Source organism: Toxotes jaculatrix, chromosome 1, assembly GCF_017976425.1.
Source record: "Toxotes jaculatrix isolate fToxJac2 chromosome 1, fToxJac2.pri, whole genome shotgun sequence".
Taxonomy (NCBI): Eukaryota; Metazoa; Chordata; class Actinopteri; family Toxotidae; genus Toxotes; species Toxotes jaculatrix.
In genome coordinates this window covers 26888495-26916403 of record NC_054394.1, presented here as the reverse complement: position 1 = coordinate 26916403, position 27909 = coordinate 26888495, and the positions used below count along the sequence as shown (strand labels likewise).

The 27909-nt window shown below is 42.7% G+C and overlaps 1 protein-coding gene across 5 annotated transcripts in view; it reads right to left on the bottom strand.

Annotated features, from left to right (window-relative positions):
- Window positions 1-27909, bottom strand: part of neo1a (neogenin 1a) — a 145135-nt gene that overhangs the window by 91969 nt on the left and 25257 nt on the right. The gene's annotated exons all lie outside the window — the stretch shown is intronic.

The following is a 27909-nucleotide window of genomic DNA, read 5'->3' as shown; positions in this document are numbered from 1 at the left end:
GAGCATAAATGGTAACATTGCACTGACATGGATAGTGCCAAAGTCAGAGTAAGTGCCACTGCTTTGTATTTGTCCTCATCTATTATTCAAGCCATCCCACCCTAAGAGTCACACAGTGGTATTGTTTAGATAAATAACACCAATTATCAGTTCTGCAGGGATGGCGAGAGCTAGAAAAATAATTAAGGAGGTATGAAGGTATTTTAATAATGCAACGAACGGAGTGAAAAAAGTGGCTGAATGTTAAATGCAGTTGAAAATGTGCCTGCTCTCTTCCAAGGAAATGGCACGTCTCCAGGGGAGAGCGAGAGTAGAAAGAGATAGAAAGAGAGGAAGACAGAAAATGAGAGAGAGAGAGAGAGAGAGAGAGAGAGAGAAAGGGGGGGAGGAGAGGAAGAGGGATGCTATGTCAGTGGTTCAGCTATTTAACTACTGGGAGGTAATTTCTCTACCTTGCGGCGCCAAGTCCCTCGTGTAAGATCCAAAGAGAGAAGCAATGTAATGCATGGCCCATTAAAGTGGCAGAATGGCTGCTTGTCCTCAGTGCACTTAGTTCTCTTAAAAGAACAAACAATTACAGCAAAACGCCGCAGAAAATGACTGAATCGAAGAGATATTTTCCACTTTCACATTAGGGGATAAATGTAAGACAACATAGCATTCCAAGTAAGCTGTGAAACTGTCTCCACACTAACTCCCAGATGGTGAAGACTAGAATAGAGAAAGGGAAAAAAAAGCACTTTCATTCAGCCTCAATGGACAGTGCTGGACCGAGGCCACTCCAACTAAAGCGTCACTGCTGCAAGGTCCTGTCACCCAAGAAAAAAAATAAATATATAAATAGAGACGTATCTCTTTTGAGGGTTGACATCTTATATCCTTTAATGGCTGCTAGAGAAGTTAAACTATCAAGTTTCAAACTAGATTTTACTGCAAGTAAAGTAAAATTTCAGGATACCAAACTTTATTAGATCTGCTGATGCACAAGTGTTCGAACATACAATAATTTTATTTTAAATATCCCCTCAGGCAGAAGTGGATTCAAGTGATTCAAGTGAATAAACAGCAATAAGGAATAAAATATGCCATCGTAAGCCAGCACAACACATTTTCAACTGTAACTCTGAGCAGAAAGCCAGTGGTCTTAAATGAGACGAGGGTAAGCAGCTGATTTCAGGAAATCAATAAATTCAGTGCAGCCCAGTGTACATATTGGGCAAAATGTGACAACCCCAGCAAATGTATTTTACTGGTGGTGTACATGACAGATGGAGAGAGACCAGAATGGAGTAACAGTGGGGGGAATTTGTCACTCCTGCAGACCAGAGGCACCATGGCATGCTTAATCATCTCTGCTTTACGCTGCTGGAACAGTGGGTGTGTGGGCTGGGCAGAGCTTCCAGGCCCCAAGTCTGGCTCTTTTCCAGTCAAAAGACCATCTTCAGCCACTCTCTATCTGAGGAGAAAACTGAATGAGCTTGAAGGTCCTGCAGCATCATATCAGAGCCAAAACAGCCGCCTTTAGCAGCTTTTTATCCCCATCGAAGGAGCAGTAGGGGAGGGCTTAGCTTCAGCTCTACTGACGGACAAAATGGCGAACCATCTGCTTTCAGTTGCACACAACATCCACTGTCAGCAGAGCAGGGCAAAAGAAGAAGATTAGACTGAAGATGGGGTTAAACCAGGGGGTGTGAGGGGCTGATGGCAGGCTAAGGTTCTGGTGTGTTCTCAGCTAAACTTAATTTCTTTTTTTCATCCACATTATCGCCGCCTGGAATTATTTCCCTCAAAAACTCTATTAATACCACCAGTACCAGTCACCAGTCTGCAGACAGATAAACACACACGCCAAGAGACAAGAAAGCAAAACAATGATGTAATCTGTAGTTGCCAAAGTCCAAATTCCAATGGCATAGTAAGGTGGGACAGTGTGATCAATGCTGGACCATGTGCAGACTAAAAAAACAGGTTGATGAAAAGCAAAATCAGCTGACAAATAGCTTTAGTTTTATTCCAAATTGCAAACCAGTTTTTGATATTTCCATTTTGTAGCATTTAGAGATGCCAGAAATGATAACAAAAGCTTCACAGAATAAATTCAGCTGTGAGTCTAAACCTAACTTGCAACGTCTAGAGTGTGTGAAAGATCCTGTCCTTTATAAGACAACTAAAAAGAATTCAGTCAAGAAAAGGATATTTATTTTGGAAACTGGCTCAGATAATTTTTAGAAAATGAGAGAGATCAAGAGATCACAGAGCTGTGATCTCTTGATGTGTTCTGAGCTGCTTATTGACAGAAAACTCAACATGTGTGTGTTCCTATACATACAGAACATAATGAAAAGAAGGAGAGGAAGGAAATTACCCCAGAATAAGATTAATTCTGCCTTAAATTTTTCTTACAATTGCAGTGGAGAACACACACATCTTTATGCCAGGATTCATTAATGCTGAAGCACTGCAGTCTTTTAACAACACAGCTGCGAAGTTAAGGAGGGAAGAAGGTGTCAGAGACCACATTACAGTGTGGGAAGTCCTATCCATTCAGGCCCAGCAGTGTGGGAGTCCCCGTTTGTCTTTGAAAAATAGAAACCTCCATACTGGGCAACCAGTGAGAACGAGGGAGTGGGGAGCAAGGGGCTAGAAAATGAGGCTGTCTGCTTGATAAGTATGGGCTGTTACCACTGTCCCAAATCCACTTTGCTCAGCAGTCATAAAAGCTCTGGGAGCCCAGTTCAAGGTGGTGCCCTGATAGGCTGCTGCCTTGCTCTCTCACTCCCAGTTTCTCCCTTGCTCTCAGGTGAGAGACTGGAAAGATGGAGCTAGTACTGGATTTCCCATCCTGAGCCACTGCGAAAAGCAAGTTTTCATATGTTACAGAGCTTACTGTCAAGGTGAAATGTGTGCGAATTCAGGTAATGTGTTCATAGAGTGTGAGCCACAACACCAGGATCTCTCTGCCTGAGGGTCTGGAAAACTGTGAAAAGGGGCTGTAACAACTGCACCAGGTCTAGAGCTGCCAGTAAACTCACTTTTGTGACAAGGATCAATTTCGGCTTCAGCGCCAACTCATCTGCAGTTTACAATTCCTGCAGTGGATCAGTCAGTCAGTCTCTCAATGTTAGGTGTAATATCCTAGAAAAGGCAGTAAAGGCGAGTGGGTAAGAGTCTGCTCTCCACACAAAGACCCTCTGTTCTCTCCTATTCTACACTTGGCTCAGCAGGAAGCCTCCTCCCTCATTGACTCACCATCTGAGAGCAGCCATATTGACTACTCTCTTTATTGAGCCGCTCTTGAGACAGAGCAGACCGCTCTCAAAACCAGTCACATTTTCAACAACAGAGGCCCTTCTGTGGCTTGGACATTGGGACGAGGAAATCCTGGACATCCTGAAAGGTTAAGACATTCTATAGGCATTTAACACAACTGTAACATGGCAATTACACTTTAAAAGATTAAAGCGTAATACAGATATTAATTATTGTTGTTATAACTATGTACAGGTAGGAATGTAGGACATTTACACTCTTTACTCTGTATTCCTTTTTATACTGTGTCACTGGATCTCTGAACTTTAAGGCCTTTATAAGGAAACAACAAGCCGAGCACAAAATCATTAATAGAACATTCAGGATAAATGGAAACCTTTCACGCAGGTAAAGATAGAGGCGGGGGAAGGGACTTTGTAATGAACCTCGGCACTTCATTCACAGAGCTGCTGCCTCTCCTTTATTTCCATCCCTCCACTGTTTGTCCTTCCACCCTTAGCGTCAGGGTCGCTTTAGTGACACTAATGGAAGTGGTTGTCTCTGCTTCCCTCCCACACTTTTCCCTCTCGTCTCCTTCATCTTTATACCTTGATTCTGTGTCTCTGTTTCTCTGCAGAATCCTTCATCCACCTCCCATCTCTCTAAACTCCCTTCTAAAGCCCATCTGTCACAAAGAAACACCTCAGGGAAATAACAATAATCTTGAGACCAAATGTGGAGGGACGAGGTGTCTGGTGAGCTGCAGCTGACTTGCTTTATTTGCGGCATGCATCTGTTTGGGGAAGAAGAGAAAAAATGCCCTTTTCTAATCAAAGGACAAGTACAAAGGTCCCTTCAAGGATTTTATAATAGAATGGCTGCAAGTTAAGGCAGCTAGCTTGCTTCCTTCCATTCTGATAAAATTGACATTTGGGCACTTGACTTGTAATTAATCAAAATAGTGAAGATTTGAATGGAGACACCTATTTCATTACCAGGCAAGAGAAACGAAAGGAGAAGGGGACATATTCATTGAGACAGATTAGTGCTTTCAGTGCTAGGAAAGGAATTTATCTCTTTAAATGAATTCTGAGAACTGCTGTTGTTCACATCCCTAAGAAAAGACCAGGCTGGAGGACAAACATTAAAGATAAACTAAAGGCAAAGAGTCACAAGGACAAACTGAAGGAACGGAGAGTCTGGATGACACAGAAATTCATCTCTTTTTCATTTTTTTACTGATCTGTGACAGAACTTTGTCAGCGTTAATGTGGCCACTGAAGTGTCCTTTTAAGAAATGATGCCAGGAACTATGCTATGAGGTGGCAGTGATAAGGGATACCACAACCCACCAATTCTGGTATTCTCAACGTTCCCCGCAGCTGCTGATGAAAAGAAGGGCTGAGGCCAAGCCATAAAGGGATGGACAAAATGATTGGGTTGCCTAGCGCACACTGGCTGTCCTGCGCTGGCACCCACTCAACTGGCAGATTAAAAGAGTGAGGCATCCAAATTTTTTTTCAGCTCACAGTTCTGTCATCCTGTCTGCTCACTGCCATTGTAAAACCCGGAGGCCCGGAGAATACACGACAGGGTCATAGGCGGGGCTGGGTCACTGCAACAACATCAGCGTTGGATGTGCTGAATACTGCCAGAATATGTGATGCTAATACAAATGTCAGTCTCTTTTTAATCAGATGAAGAAATAGATCCTGCTCAAATGATTCACTGGTTAATAGGATTAGCAAATACTTTGAGTGCAAGAGTCCGGCAAGATATCAAATTTAAACAACCATGTCCAATGTATAGACACTGACAGAGGGGTGTTAGTGTATATCTTTGCACCTTGTATGTAGTAATTAATGAGCACCTAATCCCTCTTTCACAATAACAATACACACTGACCCCTATTTCCTGTTTTGCAGTAAAAGGCTCAAGACTTCCTTAGAGACAGGACTGTCACTGCAGCCCCTGCCAGGGTTCCACTGAAAACCAGCTCCAAAACTGAAACCAGCCGTAAGCTAAGCTAAAAATATTCAATGTTATATTCAGACAAAATAAGAAATCTGAAGGCCTCACTTACATTTTTGAAAGTTTGTGATCTGCATTGGTTATCGATTAACTGAAAAATCGATAGCTTCAAGCATTATAAAAATAAACTAGACAAAATAACACCAAAGCTCCAAAGTCACTGGCCTCAACCTCTGACAAACTGCCCTGTAAAATCTGCCCAAAACTAATTTTAGAGCATCTTAATAGGTCAAAAGCCATGACTGAGGATTCCAGTTAGACGGATTGTTTCCATTTTCGTGAAGTGTCCCACTTTTGTAACTTAAGCTTAGTCAGTCAAACTCATAGATTCATTTTTCACAGATTCGAGTTCAGAGAGCATGATGAACTGTGAGCAGACAAACTACTCCTCTGAATAAAGGGAAATAGCCCCCCATTGCTAAGCGATTCATGCTTTGCACTCATTAGCGTAGCATTAATTTTTCATCAATGTGTACAACAATTACATTTAGAACCCATGTTTCTGAAATATGCATAGATGTATTCCAACATGTCTGCGCCATGCCTGTGCATGCACGGAGAATATAATCAAACGGTGTTCTTAATAATGAAATTAGCGACTTTACAACTGCATAACTCTTAATTAAACTTGATCCCAATGACACTTATTAACTGGGCTAAGCTAGGCTTCTGTCCCTGTTCCACATACCATTACAACTGCAGTGATGTAAGGGTAAACATGTGTTTGTCCCCCTTTTTTCACAAAAGTATCATCTATCTAAACATAAAATGAAGATGTGTAAATTAGTGTCAGTGATATAAAATATTATGAGAAACATAAACACCGTAAATAAATAAATTTAACAGAATCAATTAGTAAATAAAGTGAAGGCTGCCAAAATGTCTCAAATAATTAAATTCGTCACGGAAGGGAAAATGATACTGGCAAGTATGTGTCATCATTTTGTGTAAGACTGAACACAAATACATGAACACACCAAAACTGAGAAAAACGGTACTTGAAGAATGCAAGACGGAGCTTCCAACAGATGAGAGTGTTTGAAAAGGAGACAGAGATCCAGGAGGGATTGGGTAGACGGGGAAACCTCTCTCACCTCCCCTGGTTGTGATAATTAACCAGCACTGATTGAGGCTCGAATTCCCCCTCTTATCAGCCTCCCCATGGGCTCACGATGAAGGATTGGCCCGCTGAGACGACAGCAACACAGACGGGCACACTGTGAGAGCTGGTTTAGAGATGGTGCGAGGGTTACAGTGTGAGAGGACGTCAAAAACACCGACTCACGGCGAATAATTGAAAGGCAAAATAGCAAGAAACAGCATGTTTCTTGGGCTAAATGGGCACCCACAGAGCAGTCAGACTAAAGGTTAAAACCATCACTTAATGTCAGGATTTGAGAATTGGGCTAACCTTTTGTGGTTGCTGGAGAAAGTCTGCGAAAAATCTCGCCATGGCGGCAGATGCTGGTGTCTGCTGTTTTTCAGTAAAATGCACGTTAAAATTAAATCTTAAGCAACACGTGTTAAGACAAAACACACAGTCAAAATACTGCCAGAAAACAACACACAGTACCACTCAGCAGTTTGAACATTTGAGTTGTACTTCAAATGAACCACAAAGAGGTTCCTTTGAATATGACATGGTCAGAGAGTGCTGCTTTGTGTGATTTGGTATGCCAGATATCCATATTAGACAGTAATAAAAGTGAAGTAATAGCGCTAATATATGAAATAATGCCCTGATTTGTTCTAGATCTTGTGATTTAAATTCAGATGTCTTCAGTTAGCTCTGCCATATGACGACCAGTTATCTGATACGGTGGTAAAATCAGAGAGCAAATGGGCAAACATGGCCAGGAAGTAGTCAACATACTGGGCAGATTGAGCCGCGTTCCTCCTTTCTCAATGAACAACAAAAGATGAGATAGTCATCTGAGGCAGGAAAGCACATTCATCTTGCCACCCACCAGCTCCACCCCATTCCCACTAACCCTGATACTAAAGAAAATCATGTGGCTGTAATGAGATATCCTATAGATTTTTTAATGAAACACAATATTGCATTCTCTTGCCCCTGGTTTTTTTTTTGCTATCACACTCACTCACACAAACACATACACACACACAGAGGAAAGAAAATCAATATAATCCAGTATGCCTTGCAAAGTCAAACACCCAGCAATTTATCAGCATTGGATTTCAAAGTCTGGGTCTTTGCCTATTTTGTCCTTGACTGCTGTCATTTTGTCATTTTTGCTGCTTTTTTTTTTTTTTTAAATCACAAGAGAAATGAATGGAAAGGGTTGTGTACAGTACAATTTCCAACACAGAGTAGTAACAGTTAAGTGCAGCATTTGTTATGAAGAGCCGCAGATAAAAATGGAGAACACATCGGACAAGTCTGCAGGAGGTCACACGCAGCCATTCAGTTGATCACAGTCTCGGGCTCAGGCTCCTTTGAGTGGTCAAGTGTGGCCAATCTGTCTCTGATAAGCTTGATGCCAATTACCAGCTCCAGACACAAAAACATTTCAAACTATCTCAATTACTCCCCTTGTTAAGATAAGCATCAGCATGCAAATTCTGCTAATTACAACAAGAAAGCTGAGTCACAGCCACCCCCTTTCAAATATCCACTGAACATTTACAGACTATTACACTGGACAATTACTGTCATATAAACATAAAGGATATAATTACTTCTGTGCTATTTCTAGGTCAGCAATCAAATTTAAGCAAATTTGGGGCACTGACCAACTTAACTCAAAAGGTCAGATTTCCTTGAGTTGTTTCCCTTATATTGAAGATTTGATCTTCTCATCAGAGGCCGGTTCAAAAACCTCAACTTGTAGCCAGTTTTCCCCTGTTATAAAAATGGCTGTGCCTCAAGTTTTCAGCCGATTATTGCTCACTAAGTAGCAGTGTGATAGTGGGATGTACAATAGAATGGTACCAGAACTAGAGTACTATAAGTCAAATTGTTATTCTAAGCAAAGGGGGCTTTCTCAGCATCAAATCACGGCTGGACTAAAGGTTTCTAAAGGGGGCAAAGCATGGAACTCTAGAACGCTTTGCAGAAACTGGATCAGTTGCATCCAAAGCACGATCAGGCGGACCAAAAGTGACCACACCATCAGAGGATCAATACATCAAGCTTGGTTCCCTGGGAGATAGAAAAACAACTTCATCACAGATACAGAATTTACTAAATAAAGAACACAAGACTCCAATCAGCTAAAGCACTGTCAAGAGGAGGCTGGCTTGTAGCACTTCTCAGGAGGGGAATCAAGGACAAACACTTTAGGGAGTGTGGGGAGGATAAGAAATACAGAATCCAAGTTTGAGATTTATGGCAGTAACAGAAGGGGGTATGTAAGGAGACGGACATGAGGGAGAACAGTGCATCAAACTGACAGTGAAACATGGAGGGAATGTGTAAGTCTGGGGGTGTTTTGACTACTCTGGAGTTGTGCACCTGCACTGAATAGACAACCCCCCGACCAAGGAAAAGAACCGCTCCATTTTTTCAGAGACATGCTGTACCCTGTGCTTTGAATCTTTGTAGAGAAGGATTCACACTGCAGCAGGACCATGACCCCAAACACACTGCAGCTAGCTTTGCAAGAACTTCTTGAGTGTCACGGACTTTCCTCCACAGTCACCTGACATCTCTCCCACTGGTCATTTATGGAGGCCCTTGAAGACTAAGCAAGCCAAGCATTCTGTCAAACCACAAGAATCTCTCTGGAACACTGTCAAATCAGGCTGGGATAGCATGGGTCATCAGGCTTTGCACTAACTTGTTGAGTGCATGCTGTCATTAAAACAAAAGGGGGGCAAACCAAATGCTAAGATATTCAGAAATTCATCTACATTTTTCAAATGTGTGTGTATACACACACACACCCACACACCCACACATATATAGGACTTATCATCCTTTGCTCTCTTTTGTTCTTTTCAGAGTGAGTTGTTTGTGGCTTCAAAGTGGTTGGCACGGAGGTGCTGTTAGCGGGCTGCTGATAAAAGAGCAGCCAGTCGCTGCGTGTTCACAGCGATTTGGAGGAAACCATTTAACACTGGAGCATGGGAGAGATCAAAGCCTTCAAGCCAACTCTGGGAGGGAGACTCAATTACTATTTTACTTGAAACCGGATGTAACCCCTCCTGAAAAGAGAAAAAAGAAAGAAAAAACCTTAAAGTGACTCTGGACAAAATATCCAGGGCAATTTGGAGAAGCAAAGGCTCAGGAGGGAATGCTATCTGAAGTCAGTTTAAGTGTGGCTACAGGGGTTAAGTGTTTGCACCAGGGGCATAGTTAGATTACAAAATGAAGAGGCTGTGTGAGGCATAAAGGGAGGTCTCTTAGATATTATTGCTGTAGTGTACAAAACTGTCGAGCTCCCTTTGAAGTCATGAAAGGGTCTTTTTTTCCTGGAGAGGGGAACTGTATTTGTTTTGAGTGCACTTGCATCACCTCCTACGTCCAGCCTACAGACATACATAGGTCTATTCCCCACACCCACAGATATTTCAACTGGCAAGGATAAAAACATTGTTTACTTTGTTTTCAATTTAGAGTTTTAATCGTCTTCTAATCATCCCAAAATGTGTTTGTCTATTTATGTTTCCTACCAATTTCCAAACCATCAAAAAGCACAATAGGATACCAAAAATTAGTTTGGGTGAGGAGGAAGAATATTTTCTAATCGCTGCACTAAGAGCAGAAAGGAGAGACTAAAGATGGTCTCTGTCCAAACAAAACTGAACAGATGTACCAATATTTGAAAACGGTTCGGAAATGACCTTTTGAAACCAGAAGGGCCATATGCCATGCCCTTTGGCAGACTAGCAGTGCTGAGGTGATTGGTGTTTAGCGAGCGTGTGAAAGTCAGGCTAAGCTGCAGCGGAAAGCTTACCTAAATCTGAGTTAATAGCAGAATGATTTGCAGGGAGCTATTTGTTGAGGCTATCCGTTGATCCTCTCATTCCCTCTTTCAGTCTCACTCCTTTAGGACCGCCTCTTGTTTCACCCAGAAGCCCTTGCTTTTCATACATTCATTTACACATATCGCAAGCAATTCTGTTCAGCCATTACACTGCTTTGTTTGCACCTTTGTTCCACTGCAACCAGCTTTTCTCTTCTTCTCGCTCCACCGCAGAGTGTGAAACCTGTACCGGTCTCTGAGGGTGTAACTACAACAAAAGAGCTTGGAGAATGTTGTGGTACTGGTGGCATGAACGAGAGGTGAAGTATAGCATAAATATCACCCATTAACAAAACATCCCATCCCCACACATCCTAACAAAAACCGCATTCTTGGTCACAGAGACTGAGTTTGACATTAATACATTCACGTGACCTGTGTTGATACCCATTTTACACTGCTGCATGAAAGGGCATTTTTTCTTTCCCTGCCCAACAGAGACTGAACACTCATTAAGGAATGAGCTTATCTCTCCTCTCACTCCTGTTGGCTCGGACAGCAGGAGCTGCCCAGGCTGTTGTGGATGCTAATGTGGATCATATTGCAGGTGAGGAAGAGGCGCAGTGATGTGGCAACAAGACAGAGTAATGGGTTTTTTGTTGTGCAGTCAAGACATCAGGAAAAAAAGAACATCCAGCAGGACACAGGAAGGTGAACGTCACTCACAGTGTGCCTGTGTGTGCATCTCAGACAGAAAAAAAAAGAAAAAAAAAAAAAACATCGACACATTTGTTTACAAAGAGAATTATGGCTACGTGGCCTCAATCAGTCTGGCTTAGATAAGAGCCGAATGAAAAAAAAGAGCCTTGTGTCCCGGCAGCCACAAAAGGATGGAGCGACTCAATCCCAGTGGGTATCATTCCTCACTGTCCAATCGTTTTTGTAACAATAACTCAGTATACAATATCTGGAGCACATTCATTCTTAAGCCTCTGCTATCTACATTTACAGACCAAACGTTTTGGATGACATGATATTAAAATGTACAACCAGTAATTGAATTCAGGCGAAAAATGTCACCTTGTCGTCTGAGATATAAAAAAAAACAAAAAAAAAAACACTGACTGTATGTCTTATTGAAGTTCGTGAGGTCAACATAAAAGATGGGGTCATGGTTATTTGTGTAAATATTCATGAGTGTCATTATTCAGGAGCTCAATGTTCAGTCGAGTAGTATACACCAGTTTTGTCACTGTCGTGCCAAGAAAACCAGCTATAACAGATTTAGATGTATTTGCAGCTTAATGTTACTGCTTGCAGATTACAATAAGTTTGTTAGTGTGCACTCGCAGACCTCTGAATGAAAACAATAGGAAGACATTACTTGTTTCCTTGGTGGTGGCTCATTTGTCTGCAGCAACTATGCCATATTATCAGAATCAATTTGGCAGTGCTCAGCTGACAAAACAGCGCTATCTGTGCTATTGCTGGTGCATCTCAGAGCCACTGAGTTTGATAGATGAATCCCATTTCCTGTACACTGACGAATTGCATCTTGGCTCCATTGTGTGATGTGATCACATGCATGTGTGTTTGTTTGTGTGTGTGTACAACCAACCACAAAGCAAGAGATTTAGCGCCTCAAAGAGAGTCCCCCCTCACCCTCCCACCTCTCCGTCTCCATCTATCTGTCCCTCACAATAAAAACACAGGAAGCAGAGACCGTGAGCACTTGACACAGACTTGTCCTGTGGTAGATTTGATCAGAGCACAGCTGAAATTCCCTCTTATCTGTCAGCCAAGGTGTGTAAACAGTCAACCACCGAGCATGACCGGCTTGTGTGCAAGTGTTTACAGTATATCATAGACACATCAGCAGAAGTAATCTCCTCCAGAGCAATATGGTACGAGTTACCCCCCACCAGTCCTCACGTCTGAAGAAAATTGCATTACCAGTAAGGCTTGGTTTAAGTTTCATCACTATTGGCTCAAATGTGGCAGTCAAATGTGCTTACTGGCCTACATATTAAGCTCTCTTATCAATCTTATCAGTGAGGCCGGTATCAAAGGAGCATCAAGAAAAGATGAGAGGATTATGTGTTTAGTATGCTACATATAGCTTACGTGGTATGGTGGTCATAAATAATTCACTGGAGAGGTATTAAATAGGGGCCTCTACAACGCTGAAGCAACACTTCTCTGTCACGTTGAGGCTGGCTTCACAGTCTTCTCCCAAATGAAAACAGCACATTGACATCAATTGTGAAAACTTTATTGAGAATAGACTTTGAAGTTATGATGGATTGTGTGTACTCAGCTCAAGGTATTGACCCATTCAGCACTCGCAAACTACAACACTTCCCTTACCAAACAACAAATCATTGGGAAACAACAGCCTTTCCCAATGATTTCTTACCCACAATCCTTATGTATAATGAGGTACGTTTCTGTAAGTGTGTGTGTTTGTCTGTATATCCACGCCTCAGCCGAGCCAAGCTGCTGAGTAAATAAGCAGCTGAGTGGCAGCAACTGATGAGCAGTAATGATTTGTGTGCAGCGCAGTCTTTCCCCCTGAGGGTTTCATGCACACCCCACAACCCTCCCAAACACCACACCAAGGCGGTGAGTAGCAACCAGAGGGACACTCTGGCCCTGAACCCATCTAATCCTCAAGACAAGAATAAGGCCTCTGTAAGCGTGTGTGTGTTGTGTGTGTGTGTGTGTGTTTTTCATGGAGCATGCAGCAGCACCCCCATGAATGTATAAATATACAAGTAGCTGCCGTCCCCAGTCGGCCCCGTGTGTATGTGTGTATGAGTATATGCTAGGCTGACAGAGGTTAAATAGAGAACACATCTGCGGGGACATATATGTTTCAGTAATGCAGATTAGCCATTAGCAACAACGACTAGCACAAATAAACTGCAAAGTAACCAAAAAGATATTAACTGGGACTACAATGATGTTAATGACAATGATTTGGGGTAAAGTTCATCTGAAGGAACCATGTAGGCTACACAGTAATGGCAAACAGAGAGTCGATTTACATCCAGACTGCAGTCATTTCCAGCCTCATTTCCTGATCAAACTGATCAAACAGTTTACCGTCTTCGCAGGCCGAGAGAAGTGATGCTACAGTACATGAGACTTTAAGCTCTAGGAAAACAAAAATACTATTAGTCACCACAAACAGTTTTCATATTTAATAGCCTCTCTCAACCAGAGTGCTTCTCGCTGGGTTCCCTTGTCCGCTCCATCACGTCTGAGTGTTTGGTTAAATTATTAATGCTGCCCTTCCAGGATGCAGGTTAGCCAAAAGGCAGGGCGGCAGTATGTAGTACGCAGAGGCCACTTCAGCCCTTGTTTACATGCTTGTGGGGATTGTGATTGAGTGTTCACCTGCTAATCGCCCACAGTGATGTCAGTTGTGCTGACACGGTTGCTATGGATTTACTTGTATACCCAAAGCATTTAATATACATGTGAGTACAGTATAACACAATACAGGCGTAAATCCACATGCGGCGTGCACCCAAGTGGATTGGAAATTGGTGGCTGTGGCTTGCAAAGGTTCTGTGATTAAACCGAGCACTGCAGGAAAGCTGGAAGTGCACATGCTGAGACCAGCTGTGGTGCTGCGATACCAGGAGCGCTCTGCCCATTGGAATTAGCTCAGAACATAGAGCATAATTATCTTCACAGGCAGGTAACAGCTCCACTCTGTGCCGCTGGAAAAAAGCAAATGTAGAGGGCAGTGGTTCAGGAAGAAATTAAGTGACACTAAGGCCTCATTTATACTCCCTTGCAGACGTGCAAACGAACAGCTGGGGACACCACAAACACATAGTTGTTCTTATTGTTATATTTTTTGGTCTGCACATCAGCAACAGGAGTTATGCCTCACATTCTCTTGTGCGGACGAAAGCTCCATGCTGCACACAAAGAAAGAAGTGAATGTAGGGGCAGTGGAAAAAGGGATTTTAATGGCTTCATTTGACTCCTGACAGGATTCTGGTTTGACTCCAACTCTGCCTTTGATGGGTGGTAGGGATCCAGGGGGCACCTTTGTTCAAGCACTTAGGCTCTGGCACCTTAGAGAAAAGTGAAACTATGAGAGTAATTTGGCAAAGCAGGGTGAGTGTGTGTGTATTGTGTGTAAGTGTTGTAAGATGGGGAAGGTGGGGGCACGGGGACTACTTTTATCCACATCCATTTGGTTTCCTGTCATGAGCACAGACAGCACAAAGGGGTAATGGAAGACCCGCTCTGACGGGGGATTATGGTAATGGGCACCTAAGCAAAACGGTGCAAAGCTAACTGTCATTGCCGTTACCCTGAACACAAACTCTATTACAACAACATGCAGAAAAATGTGAAAATCTGCAAAAGAAATAAAAAGACAAATATTCACAATCATCACCTGCAGGCATGGAACGCTCGTCTTCAGTTTCCCACTCATTCCAACTGCCTTAGAGCACGCCACATTTTTTGTCATATGAACCTGTTTGTACATGCCTCTGGGACTGGGATAATTAGCTCTGACGCTCAATCTATTTTAGGGACTCGCCAAAGCAACTGTGCGCACCATCACTACTTAATACTGTACATGAAAGGCCTGAATGAATGATGAATCCATCCATTAGTGTGGGGCTTCTGGAGTGTTACAAGACACCTGGGCTCTGTTTTCTCCTTTTTCTCTCTACGTTTGCAGGGAGGGAGGAGGAGCGGCTGTTGTGTTGAAAGGCACTGGTGATAATTGGTCTTGGCTCTTTTGATGTGCAGACAACGCCATAATCCGTCCTAATCATATTAAGGGGACCCTGCTTGGCTAGCTTGGGCCATCCAGCTATAGCCAAGATATAGGTAATGCTCTTTGGCTTCAATCTGAACATGCAGTAAGAACCAACAAGCTGTCCCTCTAATTGGCAGCAATTAAGAAAATTGCCCTCTCTTCTGGCTCTTGGTTACTTTTAACATCCACATTACCCACAGGTGTATTGTGTTCATGTCTGACATCATCTCATTGTTAACCTTCCACCATTTATCTTTGTATTTGGGCAAGAAAAGCCAATCAAAGGAAGGGCATCCATCTTAAAGGTGAAAGGCTTGATGAAAAGGTTCAAAAGAGCTCTTAGAAGTGTACAGCTTGTCATGTCAGCAGGAGGACAAAGGACTGAGACAGGAGAATGAGGCGGTGTCGGACCATGTGTCCACACCCTGGGGGGGCCAGCCAATGATCTAACTGTCCTGGGAAGCCAATATGGCATTTCCTGCCCACACCCTGGAGCTGGGCACTGGGCACACCATAGGATGTGCTGTGGGCATATGGCAGGAGAATCTTCTGTTTAGCATTCTCAGGATTTTCCTATTGATTTTCACAGCAGCAAATCTTTCAAATTAGCTGTTCTTCCCATTTTCTAAGAGCAAATTACCACTTGCAATTATGTTTCATCAGCTCACAAGGGGAAGGAACATCTAACTGGCTCAATACAAGTAGTTAGTAGACATGTCATGTAAATCAATTTGGACACCTGGAAGGGACTTAGACACCACAAACACTGCTTCATCAGCTGTTTAAAAACCAAAACTGTGCAATATATCAGTTTTGAAATGCTCATTCATTCAAAATACAGCTGGAAATTATTTCAAAATTGGGTACAGAAGCTGTCTTCGAGGAATACTACCCTCCAAGGCTCATGCACAGTGATGTTAGTTCCTCAGCAGCCCTTGCATGTCCCCTAACAGTGAAGCCAGCAAAGCACAGCTAGCCACAGAAACATACACACAGGCACTGGTAGATGATGCATTCTTATGGTGAGAAATGACTGCTCTCGACCACATGCAGCACATGTGCTGTCTCAGAGAATCAAGCAGCAAAGTCTACTTTTCCTCTGTGTTCTTTATTCTGAGAAAGGCACAGGCAGACACATACACAGCCTTGGTAAAAATACAGACTTCCTGTCCTGACATCTTTTTCTATCCACCAATAAACATTTATGCTGTCAGACTCTGGTCTAACAGGCACAAAGAGTTGCCCTCTCCATCTCTCTCTCTCTCTTTGATCGCATGCAGGCTAACACGTTACCACCAGTGTGATATTACTGTTCAAAGGCTTGGTGTGTGATTGAGCATCTGGCATCATACTCCAATCAGCATCACAACAGAGCTGCTAAAAATACCTCTTTTGCTTTATCTAAAGGGATTTTAAAAAAAGTGTGATCATACTACCCGGTGACATCCCTCATCGAGTTGTCATGGGAGATTCTCTACAACAAATTTGATTATTTACTCCTTATTTTACTACTTTAAATGTTTATTGTATGACTCTAATTCTGCCAGAGTGCACTTAGTAGCTGCCTCAATGCTGTAGAATAACTCTTTGTCAAGTTGTTGATCTCATATGTACAAGAGGCTGCAGGCGATCAGATAAAGCAAACTTCTGTCAAATGTCATATCTATTTACATTAAGCGCTGTTCAAATGTTCCAATCACAGTCAATACCCATTTAGTCAAGATGAGACATGGGAATATATGTGCGTTCTCAGTTTTTCTGGCTCACAAGACATGTTGTATCTTTAGCACTTTAGTCAACAATGGACAAAAAAAAAAAGTTGATAACCTTGTAATCACCAGAGTCCTCACCAAGAAGGCCGAGAGCTCACTTCATTTTTGTTGATAAGTTTATTAGATTACATTTATTATGATATTCAGGATTTATAACTGTATTAATTATGAGATTTAAATTAATTTGCAGGCAGAATTTTAATTACACAAGAATTGAATTTTAATTTGCATGGGCATTGTCAGTCTCTACTATATCAGCTACAGCGTCCACTTTGTCGTGATCCCCAACGTAATCGCCCAATCACACAGCCCTTGTCCGTAAGTGTGTGTACATGAGTGTGTATGTGCATGTGTAGCTCAGGAGGGGAAAAGGATGGAGGGGGGGGGCGAGCGGTGTTCTGGCATTGTTGTAGGAATCAAATATTGTTGCCATGGCGACCCTCTGGCAACGGCAGCCTCTTTGCACTAACCAGAGAGTAAAGACCCCTTGGGACCCCCTCACCTCCCTCCCCTCACCCTTCTAGCCTCCGGCACGTTTGTGGAGGGGTCGCAGGGATCCAACTGGGGGTGTCTGGCACCGGCGAAGGGGGCATCCTTTGAGCACACATGCGCAAGCAACCAGTAGACCCTCTGTCCGTTTGTAAGCCCTCGTCATCTCAAAAACGAGTTTCAATTTTCATCTCCGAGTTTGCTTTCAAACATTAGCGTCCAACACAATGAGCCAAAACAAGAGCTGGAGCCTGTTGATAGACATTTGGAGAGCTGGAGAACGGAGAGTGGGGGGAGGAGGGAGGAGGAGCCACACTCTGCCTGTTTGAGCACAAAATAACTAGCTGTGTGTGTGTATGTGTGTGCATTCACTCACACACTCTCACACCAACCCCCTCCTCTGCCTAACACAGGTGGGTATTGTCTGCAGCGTGGGGCGCTCCTGGCAGCCAGCCAGCTCGGCTCAGTCACTGGGCTAGTCCTGCTTCAGTCGAATGGCTGCACAGGTCCACTGTGACAGAATAAATGCTCACTCCATAAGCAGCTTTTAACTGTTTCCTGCCCTTCGGGCCTTGAAAATCTGTACTCAGGTCAGAATTAAAAAGGAATCCCATGTTGATGCTGATGCAAAAGCAATGTCTTTGAACTTGTTTGAAATGTAAAAGTGCTAACACAACTGAAAGTGCACTTGTTTCTTCTGAAAATAATCAGACATGCACAATTACATTTTGACAATGGCCCCATGGTAGAATTTCTACAACTGTGGATACATAAAGCGTTTCCTTAATAAACTTGTGGACTTGTTCTCAGACTGGCTACCTGGGCAGACCTTCCTGCTCCCTGAGGAGTCCTGCTAGTCCCTTTGATTTACCAGACTGCAGAAAGAACTCTATATCTGGGCAAAGCATCTTCAATGCCCTTTTGTTCCTTTGTGGCGATGTCAGGGGGTATGAGGGGACAGTGAGACAAAAAGAAGTGAGACGAAACAGGTCACTGATTAACCCGTTAGAGTATACAAGCTTTTCTACAAAGTGGAAACTGCACAGAGGATCATTAAAGACCGAAGAAACTTAGACGGCATAAATTGATGTTTAAATAATCTAATTATTTGTACCGTTTTTTTCTAGAAATGTATTTTTGAACCTTTTCAATATGCTTAGACGAGCAAAATGGGTGCATGTCTTGACTATGTCAAAAAATTCACAACGGTCTATACAAGGTAATGAAATTAAAATGTCAGAGATGCAATAAAACCATGATGCAGACTGACTTCATTCACAGTGCCAGTGAAGCCACACAGATGCATATGTGACTATGCTTTCTATGATAACATAGCATTTGAAATAAAAGGACTTTTGTCTGCTACAGCACGAATATATTCACTGACTAAATCACTTCCCTTGTCCTTTTAAGGATATGCATTGAAAGCTGTTTGTGTGATGTTTGTGTGAGTATGAGTGTGAATATATTCATCTAGTAGTCACTTCTGAGATTAAAGTCTGCTACTGCTTTTGCTGTTGCTGATGAAGACAATGTTTTGGCAAAGAATTTAGGCATAAAAACCACATTATGCTCCAATTTCATCATATTGGTCCTGATATGATTCAGAGAATTCTATCAATTTTTAACAGTTTCTGCTAAATATTGTATTTATACTTTAAACGTAATATGATTTTACAAAGGCAAGTGTAGAGTCTGAGAGTGCACGCAAACATCACTCAGATCTCAGCAAATAAACATATAAACCCAAACAATTCAGGGAAATATAAATGGGTGTCCAAGGACCCTACCATTGATTTATTACTGAACCCGAGGACCTGCAAGCTGTAGCTCAGGAGCCGCAGGGTTTTTGTTCAGAGAGGTTATTGATGGAGGCATTGATTAACTGTCAAATTTAAACGTAAAAAGCAGTCAGACCATAATTTCAGATCAATCAACAGGGCTCAATGTCAGTCTATAATGTGTAGTGGTATGTGGCCAACACAATGATGATGATACAAACTGCTACATGAGTGTTAAAGACGCTTCAGGCTGCCGTTAGTGATGCAGTAAAATAGTGAGTGACAGAAAAAGAAACAACATCCCACTTAAAAGCAAATAACTTTTTGTTCATTAAGTTTATTGTGCACTGACAATGGTCCCTGGAGGTGGAAGTTTGAAGCTGTCGGAGTTACAGCAGTGACGTTCAGTGGGGGAGTAGACAAGGAGATGGAAAAGCCTTTTCTTCCCTTAACCCTTCCAAAAAAAAAAAAGAGGAAGGGAAAAAAAAACCCTGGAGAGCATTTGGAGAGGGTTTTTTTTTCTCAACTTTAATTACAGGCCTCTTGTCAGACAGATCTCTCTCCAAAGCTATAAATTGGAGGGAGGTGGTTGGAACAGAGACTCAGCAACTCTTTCCCAGTCTCTGAGTCTCTTTCACTTTTCACCTCACAAGCACGCAACAAGCCAAAGCACGCAGAAAGACATACACATACACTACGACTCAAAACATTTCTCACATGCAAAGAACAGAGGTAACACAGCAGAAGTCACATAACGCAAACGTGGGAGCTACTCTACACACCCAAAGGGTTAATGCTGGTTCAGTTACGAGCTCAGTTAACAAAAGCCACCGTGGAGCTTCCAGTGAGCTCACAATCTCGCACATTCGCCCACACAACTAGATGTTCTAATAATCAACATTAATTAAAACACATTACAATAGCTCAAAACACAATGACCAGTTGAGTGTGTATGAGAATCCACAAACACACACCCACCTACGGATAATGAAAAATCGGCACAATAGCAAATAGGCATAAAACAGCAATATAGATCTCATTTGGATTCTCTCTATGGAACCAAACGCTCTTGACACTCACTCTAACACGGCTCAGATCAAGACAAATGTCCAGACTCCTCTGCAACATTTGCCCCACGGGACCCTGTGTGCGCTTCTCTACCCTCAAATAAAACTGCAAAATGAATAACAAATAGCGGCACTGCAATTTCATGTTTCCGCGATTTATGGTTACACAATAGAGTGACACTGAAGTGGCTATAAATTTTCAATAACCCTCGACATCCCAGTGTGGTTTAACAATTTCTTCTACAGCAAGTGTCCAGTGACATCGTTTAAGCATAAATGTGACTGAAATATGGAAAGGCAGCTGTAATGGGAAAGGAGACTATAAATCTCATATGAGCTATTTTTGAGACCAGCAAAAGAACATTTATTTTTTTATTTCAATATTGTGAATAGAGGACAGATTTAAAAGCAAGACAGCGAGGTGATGACAAGAACTTCAAACTGCTGCTGCTTTGACAAATAACTGCAACTGACAAATTCAAAAGATATTTGTTATAATATAAAGGTGCACATTATAGAAAAACCTGTCCTCAAATATCGTGATTGCAGTAGGCAAAAAATGCAGCTGGATTGTTTTAATAATTGTGCTCACCGATCCAGGTATAATCAGGGGGAAAAAAAAAATCAGCAACAGTTTTAAATCAGATCTGCTGATGCTGCTGTCAAGACGTCAGACGAACTGTTCGATGGTTTAAAGTGTATGCAAAATTATGGCACGTATCTGCTAAGCTGGTAGGGGGTATTTTGGAGTCCATCACAAGATTATGGTAGAAACAGCGTGCCACAGTCCATCCCCAGAATTCACCGTCTGCCACTGCAGTAGGTCCCAAAGCACCAAGCTGCCAGCCTGTTTCTACGCATGCATGATGATGGGTGACACTGAAAGCCAAAGGCCCTGTCGCACCATTACAGCCACTGTCTGGGAGATCACACAAAGTTAACTTGTGAGCCCACACAACCAACACTTGAATGTCAGTGTGTATAAACTCGGCCAAACAAAAGAGGGTTTTCAAAAAGTCTACGCTTCTGCCTTCTTCAGTGTGAATGCTGAAATGTCTGTGCATGTGTTCTTTTTTTTTTTTTTTTTAACCTGTTAGGTTTTGGTAAAGAGTTCATAAAATAAAATATTGAAAAGTAAACTAGACTTAGATATTCTCTCATCGGTTTCCATGTATTTCAGTGTGAGACTGTTCCTTTAAAAAAATGTATGAACGAGGCCTACACTGGACTGTTAGCTGGTTTTGCATGTACATGCTATCCATGAAAATACAAAGTGCCAGTATTTAAAGTCCAATTCCATGTGTGGCAATCAGTGCTTAAACAACATTTTCCGTTAACGCTTCACATTTTGTGATTCCATGGTGTTTTGCAGCCCCTGTCCCTCTCTCCTCCAATATCCCACTTAGAACAACATGGTAGCCTACAGCTACTGTGTTACAAGTAAAAAAGCTGACAAGCCTTCTACTTACCCACATTACATTTACTGCCAAGATTTTCATAGCTGTTCCTGGTCCTTTGTACCCACAGCTACATCCTCAACACCACCAGGGAAGCACTGGCCCCGCTGTCCCAGTCTAATTTTGTGAAGTGCATGAAGCACCCAGTGCCATCATGTCTCCCAATTTTTCCACCAATAGACTGGTGTGATATCCCATTTTGGCACGACACCTCTGACACACCGTGTTGCTCCCTGCCGTGAAATCTGTTTGTCTGCCGGGTTTATCGGCCAAGAATGTCCCACCGTGCAACCACATGTGTCACATCCCTTCCCCCTACATTCTCTCCTGTGGCTTGGGGTCCCCAATTCCCCTTGCAAGATCATTTGCATTTCATTACCCAGTGTAAAACAAACAGTGTGTATGGTGTACAAGTCTAATTTCTGTGTCCAAAAGCGTCATGTCTAAGAGCAAACTGGATACTGGTGTGTGTACAGGAGTCTCTACCTGTGTCAATGAGGGTTAAGACACCTGCTGTGCAATTGATTACAATGTCCAACAGCAGCTCAGCAGGGTGTAATCAGGATGTCGGAGAATGGGTGTGCTGGTGGTCTTTCCTCACTTCAGCTGAGACTCCATCTCCATTTCAAAATCTGCCTTTTACCTGGGTGTGTTCTTTGTCTTTCCACAGCTTGAATGCTCTCTTTGAAATCTGTCTGTCCGACTGAGAGGCAGCATTATGCATAAAAAAAAAACAGACACGCAGGCATTCAGACATAAAAAATATGTGTGCTGAATTCAAAACACGGGCAGACACAGACATAGCCATGCACACCCCATACAATGATGAGTGGAAACAATGGGGGCCCCAGAAAGTCAGAAACATATGTTCAATGGCTTTATATCCTTGTTGCTTCTCCCCTACAAGGTCACCTTATGAAACATGTCCCCTCCTGCCATTCTCCAACTTCACCCAATGTTCAATCAAGAAAATTATGTTGGACATTGTCCAGAAGGTCAGTCAGACAAGGATACCAGAAAAGCAGAACACTGCTGTCTGCATAAGAATGCCATTTTGTGTAATATCCAAATTTACCAAAGTGAACTGGGTAAAGCATGGCAGCATAAAGCATTATGTCTTGTGGATGCCACAAGGGAGCCATCCTGGCATCGGCATGCTGCATGCCAGTTACACGCCAGACAATGAGAAAAGGCAGAATGGCGTGTGGGGGAGATAATCCGCCCTACACACAAATAACGCCGCCCCTCTGGCTTCCGGGGCCTTCCTTTTGTTGACAGGGGCCACAATGTCACTCAATATTCGACCTGACAAGCACAGCAAATCACCGCAACGGAGCTGAGTGTCAAGAGGAAGTGGGTTTGTTTGCTTACTGAGCTGGAGCAAGCAAGGTGGGAGGGAAAGTGAGAAAGGGAATGAGAAGAGGAACTAATGGGGAAATACAGTAGAATACAATGGGGCAGTGGATACTGGGAGTAGCACACACAAGTAAAATAAATCTAGTGGCTGGCAAACAAACAAACAAACAAACAAAGAACAAAGAGGATTAGGGAGGGTGCTGCGAGTGGGCTTCTGTAACTGTAAGGGTAGGGTAGTTTGAGATCCAGAGAATCGAGGGGGTAATAAAATTTCCATAGCGAGGTGACAATGATCTGAAGAGGAACTGCGAAGAGTCGGCAGCTCCTGGAGAGCCCTGCCAATACCCAGGGACATGCCTCAGACACTGTTTGTACAAGCTGTCTGTGCGTGAGTGGGCGTATATGTGCTTAAGAACAGGAGCCATGGATTTCTTTGTCACTGCACGGTTGGGAGCTCTACGTTTCATTTCCTGTGATGTGAACACCACAATCTCTTCAAATACCCTTCCACCCTCACCTTAAAGGAGAAAAGCAAAGGGAGAAACTGCAGAACGGAGGAGTCTCCTCGGCACAGCAGTCCAACACTCTCTTTTGGTGAAGTTTCTTTGTCTCCACCCGTCTCACACAGCTGTCAGTTCAAGTCCCCGAGGGGGAGAGGGGGATGTAAAGCCCAATGGGACTTTTCTACACTCTGAGCGAAGAGGCTAATCACTTTACAAGAATGTCAAGACATCGAAATGCCCCTGAAAGAGCAGTAATGACTGCCATGATCGTGGTCATAATCCTTTTCTGCTTACAATAATTTTGATGGTGTCACGGCATCAAGAGAAGACCAAAAAAATCAATAAGAGCCGAGTGACGTTATCACCGATGAGCTGGCTGGATTCTGCAGGCTGCTGCTGCTCTTAACTGTCTGACTGTTATGGCAGCCCCTTACACAGTCAATTAACCAGATTCATTTACCAGCCGATATGTCTCGCTCAGAATCAATCTAGCCCTCATCTCTCTGCGCCTGTTTCAAGCCAAATAAAACCAGCACGTAAAAAAAAAAGCTGACACTAATCACACATAAATAAATGGCACGCATTAGGTGGACATTTCATGGTCTATGTCAAACCATTCATTTTCTCATTTCCCGGGCCATTATCAGTTGCTTTTTTCGCTCCCAACTCTGCTAGCCAACTCAAAGGGAGGAAGCTTTAGTTGCCAGCAACTGGTAAAAGTACTTATTTCTTTCAGAAGCAGCCTGGGAGGGATGCTACAAAGTAGGGAAACAAAGGTTTTACACATAAGGAAGCAAGAAAAGCCTACAAGTAGGAAATAAATAATACACATCACACCCGACAAAGTCCCATGTAAAGCCTGAATATTGCAGTAATCTATTCTCCGTGATTCTATGATTTCAGTAAATGTTCCATCATCACATTTAAGAGAGAAAACTGAGATCACCAAGAAAGGCCTTTCTATATTCTTTCCACACCGACAGCAATAATGCTTCTCTTAACACCTGTTAATATCAAAGCAATGTCGGATGAACATTTCTAAATGTGGAGGTTGGACAAATATTAATTCACTTAAATTCTATACTGTGCTTACTAAGACAGCACCTCTGCAATAACGCCATTCATTATTTCAAGGTAAAGGACACTCTCTCTCCTACTACCACCCTCTAGCCTCCTCTCCTTCCCGTGTAAGCATTTTTAAACTTGGCAGCTACGGCTGTGAAAATGGAGCCTCTCCAGGCTGTAATGTGATGGTGGGAGACACTTCCAATTTGATAAGCATTTATCACCCCTGATATCCTCCGGTCCTTCTCAGCACATTCACAAGATTCCCTGAATGGGATAGTACACACGGCTAAACTTGTCTTTCAAAAAATATATTAAAAGCATTTTTTTAAAAACAGAATAGCACAAACATTTTCTAAGAATAAACTATAAAAATCTAACTAAATTAATTTAAACGGTAGCACTGCCTGAAGACCTGTGAAGGTTACAGGATAATGTGCTAATGCAATAACACCCAGATTTGTAGCGTCACATTACAGTAACTCTGATTGTGCATCAGTGCAATCTGTTTAGGCCATATTACCTTGTCAAGGCTTAGAACAATCCTTTTTGAGGATTAAGTCAAGGCCTGTGGAATAGCATTAATCTGGCCAACAGGAGCCGAGCGCCACAGTGCAGAAGGATAGAGTGGGGTCAGTGAGAAACAGCAGCAGATGATAGTAAGGGTGGGACAAACCCATGCCATTTCTCTGAACTCCATTCCATGCTGGCCTGCGGGGCTCAGGCAGACTGCTTGGGATATGCTGCCATCAGGATGAGAAAAGCCGCACAGTTAGCCAATCCATATGGCCAGTCTTTGTGCACAACAGGACACACAACTGGCCTACATGCAAGCCAGTTCTAAGCAAGTCAACTGAGCCAACGTGCTCGGGTTCTTGTTTCCCTGTGAATAGTAACAGGGTCACCTCGATAGCCCCACACCACCAGAATCCTATATTTAACCTGCCGTTAGCCGGTGGCCAGTAACATATTAATATAACTCTGTTGAAAGCCGATTTGCTTAGGTGTTAAACTGATCCTCAGAGGGGCTGTTCGGTTTTCGTGTGACATCAAGGTGACTTACTGGAGTCCAGGGGTTCTAGGCAAAGGCCGGGTTATGAAGAAAGAGTGTAAATAGTGAAGATACAGGCGTTGCCTTGAAAGAAACTCCAACTTAGTGCATCAGTCTTGGGCCAGCCAGCCACATCTCACACTGTCCACCACTTCCTTCTAACCAATAATCAATGTCATGCTTAATTATCAGAGGATAAGCCGAGAGGCTTCTTTAAAGGGCATATTTAACTATGTAAGAGGCTCTTCTGCTTGATATTGACAGCAATTGTGGCCCCACTGATTTGGAAATGTGTTCCTGAATAAAAGGGGTAAGAGCAGACTGATGCAGAGATGCTGAGAACTAAGAGATTAAAAGTTTCCAGGACATTTTCAAACGAAAGCCTTTAACAAACTTGCTTAGCTTAGAGATCAAAGGGGATTGGCTCAAGTCGACTACTAAAGCTGAAGATATATGGCATCTGTGTGCAATTTGCCTTTAAATCAACCCTTGAGGGCAGGCAAGTATAAGCGCCTTTCCCATGCAAATTAAATGTGTGGAGAACACACACACACACAACAGTTGTTCAGGAAGTAATCAGGTGTGAAACTGTATGTCTACTCTGGTCTAAGGCCTTTCACAGTCACTGCAGCTGCAACAATAGCATAGTGCAGGCACAGCAGTAGCACAGAGGCAGTATCCCTCCACTATGCCAAGATAGCCATTCCTCTTACACACACTGACTGCTTAACAACAGTAATGCCCACCATTATTATAGCTGTAAACATCAGCCTACATCCTGCTCGCAATGGAAACATCACGCCCATTATCCTCTCCTATGACAGAGACAATAGTGCACAGGAGGGAAGCAAGGATCGAGCATCCTATTTTCTGGCAGCCTATTACAAGGGACTGTTTGGAGCATGATGATGAATAAATCATTTCAATATGGCTTTGGTGGAAGGGGCAATTAGACGCTGCAGCTTGAGGCTAATCAAATCCAAGACTCTCTCTCCTTCCTTGGCATCCATTAGAATGGGTGGAGGGCGGAGGGTGAAGATGAGACGCTAAACATAAGTGGCCTCTGCCTTCCTGCAGCCACAGTGCTCGTCAGTTCTTCCTATTGCCACATTTGTTTACAGCAGCTCTGTGGTGTGAGTGGGCCTGCAGCGTGTGTGTGTGTGTGTGTGTGTGTGTGTGTGTGTTACTGGAGCAGAACTCATTCAAGCCTCAGACAAACAAGACTTCAGACGAATACTATTGTTAGCACAAAGAGCTGGCCCAGATAGTGGCGAGGATCTTGAGCAAACAAGGGCTGATGTAAGAGAATCAAAATCTGAGATCTTAGGCTTGCATATAGAAATCACAATAAATCATTCCTTTACACTGGCACACGCCATAACCACGATGTTCTAGTCTTCATTGGTTTAAACACTTGATCAGGTCTTAATGAAGACAGACTGAAGTTTCAAGTGGCACAGGATCTATCTTATCTTATCTTATCTTATCTTATCTTATCTTATCTTATCAGAAAGGACAGAACTGTGTTGAATAAAAAAAGTGTATATATATATATATATATATATATATATATATATATATATATATATATATATATATACACACACACTGTTTACTAACCAGCCAGTGTGGAGACAAAGCCAGGTAAGTGAGCAAGTAAGTGCTCACATGGTTAGGAACCTCCTGAAAAGGTAGTGTTAAGAGTAATGCCAAGGACAAATCCTGCTATGGATACACACAAAACTCCCCATAGGAAACAGATGAGCATGAGGACGCACACACATAAACTGTTAGTCATGCAGCCCCACCGAAAACACAGTTTCAGTGACAGCAATCCTTCTCCATCTGTCACTCATCTTCCCTTAAACCAACTCAAAATACCCTAAAAAAAAAAAACAAACATAAAAAAAATAGAAAAGTTAAAAAAAAAAAAATCTAACTACCAAAATGAGAAGTGTCTGTCAGTGTTTGCCCACTTACACCAGAATTTGTCTGATGCCAACGGGCATTGATTTCCCACTCGAGTAAAAGCTTCCACAAAAGCCCACTTACTGTCTCCTCCACTGCCTGCCTCTTTCCATTTCTCTTCAGATAACTGGGAGGTTTGGCTCTCATGCCGGCTCAGTAAGATGAGGGAAGGCTATTGGCATTAATAATCCCAAGCATCATCAATAAATCAGGAAGTGAGTACTTAAAGAGGGCAGGTGATGGCCCGTGCACAATCTTCCAAGATCAACCTAATTCAGCATACTGTGAATGATGCAGAAAGATGGGGGAAGGAGAGGCAAATCTTTGGGGCTGAAGGAGGCTGAAATGGTGGGATGTTGGCTTATCACAGGCCAAGATATAAGTGCTGTATGTACAAGAG